Source organism: Macaca thibetana, chromosome 2 (genome assembly GCF_024542745.1).
Source record: "Macaca thibetana thibetana isolate TM-01 chromosome 2, ASM2454274v1, whole genome shotgun sequence".
Lineage (NCBI taxonomy): Eukaryota > Metazoa > Chordata > Mammalia > Primates > Cercopithecidae > Macaca > Macaca thibetana.
This window is the reverse complement of record NC_065579.1, coordinates 152,794,317-152,807,415: the sequence shown is the minus strand read 5'-3', so window position 1 is coordinate 152,807,415 and position 13,099 is coordinate 152,794,317. Positions and strand designations below refer to the sequence as shown.

Here is a 13,099-nt window from a genome sequence, read left to right as displayed (position 1 = left end):
AACAAAATGGTCTGGTAAAATTACTGGACTTAAAAAAAAATCCTTTAGGATTTAGGCTCAAAGATCATATGACTAGTAAGATAAAGAAAAGAAAACATTAGATTTTTCAACAGCAATGTTTTTGCCAGAAAAAAAAAAAAGAGTTACAAATTTAAGATATTCAAGAAAAGAAAAAAGTGAGCCAAGGATTCTATTTCTGGCAAACATAACCTACAGATATAAAAAACAGGCAAAATATTATGAACAAGCAAGAAAATTCATGAAATATGAATATTCCCTTAAGCCTTTCCTAAAGAATTTATTAGAGGCAAAACTTGAGACACTCCAAATGACTAAAGAAACATCATTATAAGAACTGGTGGTGAGCATTAAATATAAGGTCATTAACAGAATTAAGACTAAGTAAAGACTGAGGAAGAGACAGCATAGTATGTAATAATTATATGCTCTGACAATATATAGGACAACCATGAAAAAAAATTGGGAGGAATGTGAATAGCATATGCAAAAAATAAAAAATATTTTTTAAACAGTTTTCAATAATTAAAAGTAGTTGTCTATGGTCATACTACCCTGAACACACCCGATCTCGTCTAAAGTGGTTGTGGTGCTGATATTAGTATCACTACTCCTAGATTACTATATGTGAAATGTAGAATTAAAGCAAATGAGTAATTATGGATATACTAATTCTGTATTTTCAGTTATGAAAAGAAGATACAGATGTAATACAGAAGAAATTAAGAACCCCAAAATACAAACTTTGTATTGATCTTTGAATCTGAATAGGAACAGTGTGAAATGATAATTCAGTATTTTATATTTGTTCACATATTTTCCTAGCTCTGTCCACTGAAAAGGCTTAAAAGTAATGACAAATTGAGAAGCAATGAATATCTCTAGTGCCTAGATTGGGGTCTTGAAATACTCGTTCCCATCTTTAAAAAGTTTTTAAAAGGAGGTTTTCTTAGAGAAATGGCTAATTCTAGTTCTAAAGTGGAAATGTACAAAATGATCCTGAAACATCTTGTCATACAAAATAGGAAGCTTTCAAAGGACACAGGTTCCCATTGGCTAAAAGTACAATTTGAATATATATGAATAAGAATTATAGCACACTGGGTCATACTGTCCACGGTAATTTATAGATTCAATGCCATCCCCATCAAGCTACCAAGGACTTTCTTCACAAAATTGGAAAAAACTACCTTAAAGTTCATATGGAACCAAACAAGAGCCCACATAGCCAAGACAATCCTAAGCAAAAAGAACAAAGCTGGAGGCATCACGCTACCTGACTTCAAACTATATTACAAGGCGACAGTAACCAAAACAGCATGGTACTTATACCAAAATAGATGTATAGACCAATGGAATAGAACAGAGACCTCAGAAATAACACCACACATCTACAACCATGTGATCTTTGACAAACCTGACAAAAACAAGAAATGGGGAAAGGATTCCCTACTTAATAAATGGTGCTGGGAAAACTGGCTAGCCATATGTAGAAAGCTGAAACTGGATCCCTTCCTTAAACCTTATTAAAGACTTAAATGTTAGACCTAAAACCATAAAAACCCTAGAAGAAAGCCTAGGCAATACCATTCAGGACATAGGCATGGGCAAAGACTTCATGACTAAAACACCAAAAGCAATGGCAACAAAAGTCAAAATAGACAAGTGAGATTTAGTTAAACTAAAGAGCTTCTGCACAGCAAAAGAAACTACCATCATAGTGAACAGGCAACCTACAGAATGGGAGAAAATTTTTGCAATCTGCCCATCTGACAAAGGGCTAATAACCAGAATCTACAAAGAACTTAAACAAATTTACAAGAAAAAAGCAAACACCACCATCGAAAAGTGGGCAAAGGATATGAACAGATACTTCTCAAAAGAAGACATTTATGTAGCCAACAGACACATGAAAAAATGCTCATCATTATTGTTCATCAGAGAAATGCAAATCAAAACTACAATGAGATACCATCTCACGCCAGTTAGAATGGCGATCATTAAAAATCAGGAAACAACAGATGCTAGAGAGGTTGTGGCAAAATAGGAACACTTTTACACTACTGGTGGGAGTGTAAATTAGTTCAACCATGTGAAAGTGTGGCAATTCCTCAAGGATCAGAACTAGAAATACCATTTGACCCAGCCATCCCATTACTGGGTATATACCGAAAAGATTATAAATCATGCTACTATAAAGACACATGTACATGTATGTTTATTGTGTCACTATTCACAATAGCAAAGACTTGGAACCAACCCAAATGTCCATCAGTGATAGACTGGATTAAGAAAATGTGGCACATATCCACCATGGAACACTATGTAGCCATAAAAAAAGATGAGTTCATGTCCTTGGCAGGGACATGGATGAAGGTGGAAACCATCATTCTCAGCAAACTATCACAAGGACAGAAATCAAACACCGCATGTTCTCACTCATAGGTGGGAACTGAACAATCAGAACACTTGAACACAGGGCAGGGAACATCACACACCAGGGCCTGTCAGGGGGTGGAGGGCTGGGTAAGGGATAGCATTAGGAGAAATATCTAATGTAAACGAAGAGTTGATGGGTGCAGGAAACCAACATGGCACATGGATACCTATGTAACAAACCTGCACGTTGTGCACATGTACCCTAGAATTTAAAATATAATTTTAAAAAACCCAGTTAATCAAAATTAATACCTCTAGGAATAGAAATTGTAAATACATAAATTTCCATGGAAAAATTATAAAATAAGCCACCAATGCTAAAACACCAGTAATAGTTGCTATTAGAAAATTCTACCCAATGGTCAAAAATGAGAGAATCTAAGTGCTATAGAAGTTGCTATTTATATTGCTCCAAAATATAGAAAAAGAAAATGAAAAATTGCAAACCATCTCCCTACAAATATTGATGCCAACATTCTAAATACATTTTAATTAGAATTTTAAATAAAATATTAGCAAACTGAATCTGACTAGATACTGAAAAAAATGATCACCAAGTGGATTTATTCTAGTAATTCAAATATCATTAATTATTATGAAATCCACTATGGACACCCATACCACTACCACATGAGTTTCTGATTGACCCTCCCCAGAAAGAAGCGTGCCCACCAGCATCCTACTGAGTATCACTGAATATCATAGCAAACGAAGAACACATACACATGAACACAGGGTAATAATGATAATATTAATGGCAACAATTACTGAGCAACATTTAATTTAAATGTAAGTAAGTGTACCAGACACTTTATATACTCTTTAATCTTAACAAAATCTGCAAGATAAGTATTATCATCATCCCCATTTTATAGAGGGAAAACTGACACTTAGAAATTAAGACATTTCAAGGTCCCTCAGTTAAATACATAATACAATAGCAGCCAGGCAGGGTGGCTCACGCCTGTAATCCCAGCACTTCAGAAGGCTGAGGTGAGAGGATGGCTTGAGCACAAGAGTTCAAGACCAGCCTGAGCAACATAGTGAGACCCTGTCTCCACAAACATTTTTTTTTTTAATTAGCTGGGCATACTGGCATATGCCTGTAGTCCCAGCTATTCGGGAGGCTGAGGCAGGAGGATCACTTGAGCCCAGGAGTTTGAGAGTGCAGTCAGCTATGATCACACCACCGTATTCCAGCCTAGGCAACAGAACAAGACTTTGTCTCAAAAAAAAGAAAGAATAAAATAAAAAAGATTAATAGAATAAAATAAAAAGCTATTTAAAGGAAAAACAGATTACTTTTCTCACATAACCATTTAAAAATATGTACATTTTAAGGAAGGAAAGATTAATATTTAAATGAGATAAAAATCTGGGAGAGTGCTAGAGATGTACCAGTTCAGGCAAGACAAAAGGAGTCTCTCATAGATTGATTCAACAATCTCAGAGATCCACAGGAAAGCAGGTGACATAGTGGGAAGTGCACTAAACTGGGAGCCAAGGAACTGAGTTTTCAGTCCTGGCTCAATAAGAAGCTGCATCATGCCAAAGCCAGGGATTCCATAAAACACTACGGCAAATAAAACAATTCCTCAAAGTCTATGCTGGCCACAGCTTTCACAAGGACCTTAACACTTATATGTTAAAGTGGCACTAGAATTAAGTAAGTTTTATTTTCTCCAAGTCTTCACTGTTATCAACGATTGTTCTTACAACAACCACCTGGTGTTGAGCATTATGCTAGGAACTATAAAAATACAAAAAGAAATATAAAGCATGTCCCTAGTCACAGAAAACAGAACAACATGCACAGGAAAATAAGCAAAATAACTGAAGACAGTGAGTGCATGCCTGTGTGTATATGCACACACGCCATCTATTTTGGAATTTAAATCATATTTTCCCACAGAAACACAGAGAAGGTGGTTAGGTTTCAGTTGAGGTGACTCCAGAAACTTATTTCATGCTTATTTAGTAAAGCCTCAGTAGCTGTCCTTAATTCTTTAAATCTCAAAATGATTTTCAACCAAGTTGAGGGGCTAATAGGTAGTGCTGTATGGCTGAAAATAACATATTCGATATTGTGACATAATTTTACAATTAGAAAATGAACAACTATTTTTCATGATGCAGACGCCACTATTTTAATTAAACAAATTTAAAAGTAAGTGGTAGCTATAACATACATACACAGCATGACCAGCCAAGCACTGCTCCAGTATCTTTATACATAACTTACTTCTCATTATTTAACTCACTTTATTTATTTATTTATTTTGAGACCGAGTTTCACTATTGTCACCCAGGCTGGAGTGCAGAGCACGATCTCTCTGCAATCTCCATCTCCCGGGTTCAAGCGATTCTCCTGCCTCAGCCTCCCGAGTAGCTGGGATTACTGGTACCCGCTGCTACGCCTGGCTAACTTTTTGTATTTTTAGTAGAGAGGGGGGTTTCACCACGTTGGCCAGGCTGGTCTCAAACTCCTGACCTCAAGTGATCCACCCGCCTTTGCCTCCCAAAGTGCTGGGATTATAGGCTTGAGCCACTGCGCCTGGCTTAACTCACTTTATCCCTAAAACAAATGCAAGAGGGAGTACTGTCAATATTCCCAATTTTAAGGTGAGTAAACTAAGGCAGAAGGATGTTAAGTAATTTCCCCAGTCACATAGTTTGACAAAGCTTCTTGATGGGTGAAGACACACAGAAAAAATTTTATTTTCTGAATAATCTCATTACCCAATATTCTTCACTCAGGTTGAAAACAGAACGAGGGGACAAGGGCATTATGTTAATAGTTAGGTAAGTACTTTTTTTTTTTTTTAAGCAGTACGTAAACTAAAATGATTCATAGTAATATGGCCCCAAATTATTCCATATTGTTTAAACTACAGACAGGTTCACACAAGGGACCTAGGATATATATACATGGATGTTCACTACAGCAGTGTTTTGATGGTTAATGACTGAAAATCTAAATGTCCATCAATGGGGACAGGCTAAATATAATTTTTATATTTTTACAAAGGACTGCCATGTAGCCATCTAAAAGGATGAAGCAGTTTTATACCCATGGATATTGAAAGTGCCTAATACACAGTATGAAAGGACAAAAGAAAGATGTAGAATAGCATGTGTATTAGCATTCCACTTGTGGGAAAGACAGAAGCGGGTATGTATTATCATGTGCTTTATTATGATCAGAAAATTTCTTAAATATAACCAAGAAATTATTTACAGTGCTTACTTCTGGGAAGTGGGGAATGGAGATGGGTAGATCAGTAGATAGAAAAGAAAAAGACTTTTCTTTTTACATTGTATCCTTCTGTATTAAATTTCCTTTTATCAAAAGCATGTAGCTGATCTTAAAATAGCTTAATTAAAAATACAGCAACATAGAGCCTAGTCTCCTTTTACATAATGGTTTCTAACCACAGACTGGTATGTAATGATCAGTGGTATTCCTAATAGTAGTTAACCTAGAGAAATTAATGAATGATTTATTTTATAAACAATGATAAAGTCAACATCCCTTTAATTAATCCATTAATCAAAGGGAGAAAAAGAAAGGGGGCCTATAAATCTCAAGCAGAAGGTTGAAAAAAATCTTCTAAAGATTATTTTTAAGAAAGGCTGCATTCCAGAGTCTGGATGCCAGAAATGCCAACGACCTTCTTGAAAAACAAGGAAGTATCTTTACATGATTGTCAAATTGGATTGGGAGGTCCCAAAGGGTGGACAAGGCTTTTTAAAAATTTCATTCTTTTAAGTTTATACTTTTGCATATTTCATATTATATACAACATATTTACAGTGGTAGTCATACACTATGAATAATTAAACATACAATATTTGGGGAGATGCATGCTCAAAAATGTTTTACTGATGGGGAGTGCAATTAAAAAGGTTTGGAAGCTACTGTGGTTGTAAAAAAAATTAATGCAGTGAAGAGAAAAACATTAAATGGTCATTCTGTGGTCAAGCGATGAAAAGTAAAAGCTATGAAGCAGTTAATGTACAATGCCTGCAACTTTGGAGTACTCTTCAACTTTTTCCTGCATCCATTACAAAACCAAATCCTGCCATTTTTCCAATAGAATATTTCCTGAGTTTGCTCCTTCATAACCATTCTGGCCATTTAAATCTTATAAATTCACGCTTTTGGAAAGGCCTCCGGCCCTTCTGTAAAAAGCCCTCCACTTGCCTGCATCTTGCACAGAACTGTAAGAAGGTCCTTTAAGTGCTCGGCCAGCTTCCAACTATCTCAAAAACTGAAAGTACTTATTCATGATTTTAAATATCCCTGTCCCACTCTCAAAGTGTCCGCTCCCCGCAGACCAACTGGAGCTCTTTAAATAAGTCAGACAAATATATTCCTCATTCCTCAAGGGACTCACCCTCCCTTTCACACTCCGGTTGTGCAGATTAAACACACTCCACACCATCAAACCAAGTTATTTTTCCTCGAGAACTCTCCTCGAGGTTCCTTTTTCTCTAACAGCCTGCCCACCTCTGATTCCTGGGATTTTCGTGTTGACGGGATCGTTGGGATCTTTCCTCTCTTCTCATCTTTCCAGTAACCCATTAGCATTAGCAGGATCACTGGACAGGCCTCCGTTTGCATTAATATCGCCAATGATTCTGTGATCTCCGCCCTCAAGACCTTTGATTTCTTTTGGTCCTGCCTCCCCTTCGGGACACTAAGTTTGTTTAGGGCCTGAGCACAGGGGCCCGGCAGGTTCTTTCCGACGTCAGCGGCTGCGTACCGAGGCCGACTTAGGCAGGCCGCTCCAGGAACAAGGCCGTGCGGACAGGACTGACCTGGGCGCTTTTCCCCGTCGCTCGCAGGGGAGAAACGTGCCGGGGAGGGGACAGACCGTGAGCAAGTGGTCCAAGTCTGCGCAGGGCGACCCCGAAAGCCCTCGGGTGGGGCCGAGAGGCTTGTGGGCTACTAGAACGAGGCCTGGTAGGTGAAGGAGGCGGGTGAAGGGCCGGATCCAGGACTGAATCCGGGAGAGGCGGGGCGAGAAGGGGACTTCAGTGTAGCTGCTTGGGCAGCTCCCGCGACCCCTCTGGCGGGGGTGACTGTTATTGGACTCGCAGAGGGAAGAGTTGGGGAGCGTCCCCCACTCACCTAGAAGCGCTGCCGCCTGAGGCTTCAGCTGCCCCCCTCCCAATTCAAGCCACGTCAGCTCGGGAACCCCGTACGCAACACCTTCCACCGCCGCGCCCCGCCAGGGACTCAGCCACTAGCAGTTGGGACGGAAGATGGGATTAAGACACCGACCAATCAGGACTATCGGCAGTGGGTTACCAGGGAGACCAGGCGCGCCTTGTTTGTTACCAACCTATCAACAATGACGGAAACCAATCAACGACAGAAGATGCCCCGCTTCCTCAAAGAAACAGCCAATGGACCCTAAAGAGTGAATGAGGGGCGTGATTAGACGCGAGTAGGTGCCCCGGAAGAAGATCTGGGGAGGGACAGGAAATGCCGAGTGGGCGGGCGTTCTGGGAAAGGTCAGGTGTTCTCAGTGTGAGGTGGTTATGCTGGTTTCGTCTAATTCCTCCGCTTAGTAGGCTGTGACTGACCGAGACTGCGGCTTGGGCTTCCGTAGAGACTTGAGACTGCGGGCACCCCCTGCCATTAGGATTGTTGAATGAGCTGTGAGAAGGGAGACGGGGATATGGGACTCTTAGAGTCAAAAAATACTGGAGCCTCTTAGTTCTTCGTCTAATATGACCTTTTGATTTTGTTGATGAAAAATAATTAACCACAGAAGTAACTTGCCCAAAGTCAAACAGCGACTTGGTGATGAAACTCGAACTAGAACCCGGTGTCAGTGTGAAAGAGGATCAGCGATGTCTGTAAGGACATGATTGTGAGAGAGAGAGTAGTGACTACTAGAAAGGTGCCTCTTACAAAGTGGAGCCTGAGCCAGGACCTAAGCAAAGATTGAGAGTTGAGGGCTCAGGCTCTGCAATGGGTGTCAGTGAAGCGCTCCAGCAAAAGACTGAAATCACGCATGCTCTCCTTAAACCCCAAGGAAAGGGAGGGAAAGTAGCCAACTCCCAGTGACCTGTCATTTCAGGCACTCTCTAGGCAATAAGAATAATGTTAGTTTGAATTTATTGAATCTTACCGTGCACTCAGCTGGCCCATTGTATGTATACTCATCTCAATGATTACATAACTTCGCAATTCAAACATCAGCTCAGTAAGGCCTTTCCTGGCTGCCCATCTTACAGAACTGGAGGTCATTATGCTAAGTGAAATAAGTTTGGCACAGAAAGACAAATATCCCATAGTCTCACTCATGTGGGAGCTTAAAAAGTTGATCTCATGGAGCAGAGATAAGTACCAGAGCCTGGGAAGGTGGAGTTGGGGGAGGCAGGGAAGAGATTGGTTAATGAGTACAAACATATAAGGAATAAGTTCAAGTGTTTGATAGCACAGTAGGGTGACTATAGTTAATATATATATATATATATATATATCAAAATAACTAGAAGAGAAGATTAGAAATGTTCCCAACACAAAGAAATGATAAATGTTAGAGGTGCTAGATACCCTAAACACCCTGATTTGATTATTACACATTGTATGCATATATCAAACTACCACACCCCATAAATATGTACAAATATGTATCAATACAAACATAAATAAAATTGCTGCATGCACTATACTTCTTTGCTTCTTTTTCCCCCTAAGCATTTTGCCATCTAACATACTATATATTTTATTCATTTATCTTGTATCTCTCTTCTCATTAGATTATAAGCTCCAGGAAGGTAGTAATTTTGATCTCAGCTTTATCTCCAGGTCCCAGAAAATATAGAGGAGGGCACTCAATATCTATTAATAAAGTATATGTGATTATCCTTATTTTAAATGCAAGGCAATAAGACTACAGAAGGTTAATTTGCACAAGGTCCCATGGTGAGGGGCAGAGACAGAATTTGAAGTGGCTATTCAACGTCAATGCTGCAGCACTTTATGAATACGTCATATTCTTATATCCCTCATTGTATCCACCCAGCAAAGTCCTAAACCTGCATCAGTCCAACTATTGGTCTCTACTCCTACCTTTGGGGAGCAAAATGCTGCAGGAGACATCAGGACAATAATGACATCAATGTCCTGACCACTACACATTCAGTTTCCAGCTGAACTCCATCTTCAGCACACTCCCAAATCCTTCTTGTCTTCAGCTTCCTCTCCCATTTGCCACAATTATTCAAACCTTTAACATCCTCTTTAAGTCCCAACCGCATATCTACACCTCACACTCCCAGCAGATGAACTTGCTTCTACCTTAGAGAAAATAGAAACCATCACTGAGAGTCCTATTGTACTCCCTTACACAAAATTTACCTTTCTACATACCTATTTTCACATTCAACCTTAGAATTTATCTTTCAGTTTTAACAGAATAAAACTTTCTTATGGGAGAAGAGATTAGAATTTTGTCTGTCTAGTAAGTCTTCTTATGGCTCTACCTTCTATTATTGGGTGAGCACATTATGGTGAGAATTATAGTGAACACTAGGGGCAAGAAGGAAGAAAATGAGGTGGAAAAGTTAAAGAACGAAACTGATATTATTTCTAAGTTCACTGAAGGACTGGAAATAATTTAGAATGCAACCTAATGGAAGCAATTTAGGCTCTGAGAAGGTGATCAAGATAATAAAAGATAATTAGGAGTTGCCCCAGCAAAAAAGAGGGTACAGAATAGTGGAGGTAGAGGGAGCAGCATGTGCATGAACCATTTGGGCAATTTGACATAAGTGACATGACTGAACGAATAGGCAAAGAGTAGGTCATAAAATTGTGCCATTTTATGCTAAGGAGTTTGGATATGACTCTAAGCTCCAGAGCAGTTACAGACTGCAGAAATCACAGAATTGTGGAGTCATTCAGATGTCCCTTAGAGAGTGACCATTTCCCTAACTGCAAGTACAGGGAGGAAAAGTTGAAAGACAAGAAATGTCACATTCTCTGTGATTTACTGTTACCCAATTCCCTCTACCCTTTTTCAGTTCTTTCCTCATCATCCTCTTACCTTACCCTATACCAAATGCAAACTTATTCCAAAACTTTCATGCAGCCTTATTTATTAAGGTATCTTCCATACCTAATATATCTTCAGCATAGTATATACTCAATAAATGTTTGTTAAATAAATAAAATATCCAACATATAATTCTATATGAATAAATCTTAAAATCTTAGAGAAATAAGAAATTGTCTCGAAAAATATAACTTTGAGACATATCAATTATATGCAAAAAACATACAATCACATGATCACATCAATCAATGAAGAAAAAAATTTTCACAAGAAGAAGAGGGAAGGTAAGGAAAGAAGAAGAGGGATGGTGGGGGGAAAAGAAGGGAGATGCGAAAGAAAGAAGAGGGAAGGTGAGGAAAGAAAGTGGGGAAAGAAGAAGAGGGAAGGTGGGGAAAGAAAAAGAGGGATGGTGGGGAAGAAGAAGGAAGGTGGGGGAAGAAGAAGAGGGAAGGTGGGGGTAGAAGAAGAGGGAAGGTGGGGATAGGGAAAAGAAGCTGAGGAAAGAAGGTGGGGAAAGAAGAAGGAGGGAAGGTGGCGGAAGAAGAAAAAAAAATCAATACCCATTCATGATTAAAAAAAAAAAAAACCAAAGTCAGAAAACTAGCAATAGAAGGATATTTACTCAACTTGATAGAAAAATATTGCAAATTCTTAATGGTGAGAAACTAGATGCTTTCCCTCTAAGATCAGGGAAAAGGCAAGGATGTCCCCTCTCACTACTCCTATGTGACATTATACTAAACCTACCTAATGTAAGATAAGAAAGGGAAATAAAAGATATTCATACTAGAAGGTAATAAATAAAACTGTCTTTGTAGATGACATGATTTTTTATGTAAAAAATACCTAAGAATAAACAAAACCCTCCTGGAATTAATAGGCAATTTTAGCAAGACTACCGGGTAAAAGGTCAATTGCTTTCCTAACACCAGCAAAGAACAGTTGGAATTTGAAATTAAAAACACAATACCATTTACATTACCCTCAAAAAATAAAGGGAAAATAAATACTTAGGCATAAATCTAACAAAATATGCACAGGCTTTATGTGAAGGAAACTAGCAAACCTCTGATTAAAAATCTTAGCGCATTATTTTGTGGATACCAACAAATTAATTCTGAATTTTATATGAAAAAGTAAAAGACCCAGAATAATCTCAAGAAGAACGAAGTTTGTGGACTGACATTACCCAACTTCAAGACTTACTAAAAAGCTACAGTAAACAAGACAGTATGGTATTGGCAAACAAATAGACAAATAGACCAATGGGACAGAATGGAGAGCCCCAAAATAGATCCATGTAACTGTAGACAACTGATCTTTGACAAAGGAGCAAAGGCGATTCAATGGAGAAAAGAGTCTTTTCAATACATGGTGCTAGAACAACTGAAAATCCACATGCAAAAAATGACACACACCTTATACCTTTGATAAAAATTAACTCAAAATGGATCTTAAGATGTAAATATAAAATTTAAAACTATAAAACATCTATAGGATAACTTGACTCTAGGTGACTTTGAATTTGGTGATGGCTTTTCAGATACAACACCAAAAGTATGATCCAATGGGGGTGGGGGAAACGTAATAAGTTGGACTTGATTAAAATGAAAAACTTCTGCTCTGCAAAGGCACTGTTAAGAAGATTTTAAAAACAATGCACAGACTAGGAGAAAATATTTGCAGAATACCTATTAGATAAAGGACTGTTACCTAAAATACACAAGGAATTCTTATAATGCAAAAATTTAAATTAAAAATAATTCACAAGCGGGCAAAAGATCTGAACAGACACCTCACCAAAGAAGATATACAGATGGCAAATAAGCATATGAAAAAGTGCAGCCGGGTGTGGTGGCTCATACCTGTAATCCCAGCACTTTGGGAGGCCGAGGCAGGCAGATCACAAGGTCAGAAGTTTAAGACCAGCCTGACCAACATGATGAAACCCCCATCTCTACTTAAAAAAATACAAAAATTAGCCAAGCATGGTGGCACGCGCCTATAATCCCAGCTACTCAGGCGACTGAGGCAGGAGCATCGATTGAACCTGGGAGGCAGAGGTTGCAATGAGCTGAGAGTGCACCACTGCCCTCAAACCTGGGTGGTGACAGAGCAAGACTCTGTCTCAAAAAGAAAAAAAAGAAAAGAAAGAAAAAATACTCAGCATCATATGTTACTAGGGAATTGCAAATTAAAAGAACAATAAGATACCACCACACACCGATTTGAATGACAAAAATCCAAAACCCAGACGTCATCAACTGCTGGCAAGGATGTAGAACAACAGGAACTCACATTTATTACTGGTGGGAATGCAAAATGATACAACCACTTTGGAAGACACTTAAGCAGTTTCTTACAAAGCTAAACATAGATCGACCACACGATCCAGCAATCATGCTCCTAGATATATCCAAATCAGTGAAAATGTATGTCCACAAAAAAACTTGCACATGAATGTTTATAGCAGCTTTATTCACAATTCCCAAAACCTGAAAGCAACCAAGACGCCCTTCAGTAGATAAATGGATATACTGTGGTATTTCATACAATTGAACATTATT

The 13,099-nt window shown here is 38.6% G+C and overlaps 1 protein-coding gene across 8 annotated transcripts in view; it reads right to left on the bottom strand.

The window, feature by feature from the left end:
- The window catches only part of GOLGB1 (golgin B1), an 89,847-nt gene extending 82,120 nt beyond the window's left edge, over window positions 1-7,727 (bottom strand). For 6 of the 8 annotated variants that reach the window (XM_050781818.1, XM_050781819.1, XM_050781821.1 and 3 more), the window contains exon 1: window positions 7,592-7,710. The gene's annotated coding sequence lies outside the window, so the exon portion shown is untranslated. The other 2 variants (XM_050781815.1, XM_050781816.1) reach the window with 2 other exon arrangements.
- Window positions 7,728-13,099: the final 5,372 nt, after the last annotated feature.